The sequence below is a fragment of the Eimeria mitis genome, genomic scaffold (genome assembly GCF_000499745.2).
Source record: "Eimeria mitis Houghton genomic scaffold, Emh_scaff7340, whole genome shotgun sequence".
Classification (NCBI taxonomy): domain Eukaryota; phylum Apicomplexa; class Conoidasida; order Eucoccidiorida; family Eimeriidae; genus Eimeria; species Eimeria mitis.
This window is the reverse complement of record NW_013575363.1, coordinates 1940-2466: the sequence shown is the minus strand read 5'-3', so window position 1 is coordinate 2466 and position 527 is coordinate 1940.

The window sequence follows — 527 nt, the reverse complement described above, 5'->3', positions numbered from 1 at the left end:
AGGGTTTAGGGTTTGTGTAGGGTTTGCTTGTGCCAGCACCAAGAGATGGTTTGAAGGGTTTGTCGTGTTGGTAGAAGGGTTTACGTCGCCTCGGGCTAGGGTTTAGGGTTTAGGGTTTAGGGTTTGTGTACAGAATGAATACCAGCTAGCTTTTCCCTCTCCTCTGGTTCGGCTGCAAGAGAAGAACTCAATGACCCACGTGCTGCATACAATCTGCCCGGATAGAAAGCGGCGCCGCTAAACCCTAAACCCTAAACCCTAAACCCTAAACCCTAAACCCTAATACGCCCTTGTAAACCCTAAACATCCCTCGTAAACAACAAACCCTAATACCCTGTTGTTTAAACCCCTTTACTTGGCCTCAGCTAACGATTTCTAAACCCTAGCGCAAACCCTAAACCCTCGCTGAAACCCTAAACCCTAATAAACCCTAAACCCTCGTTCAAACCCTAAACCCTTTTTGGATTCAAATGGGGGAATATTTTTGAGGGTTTTGGGGTTTTACGTTGCGAGGCGTGAGGTGTACG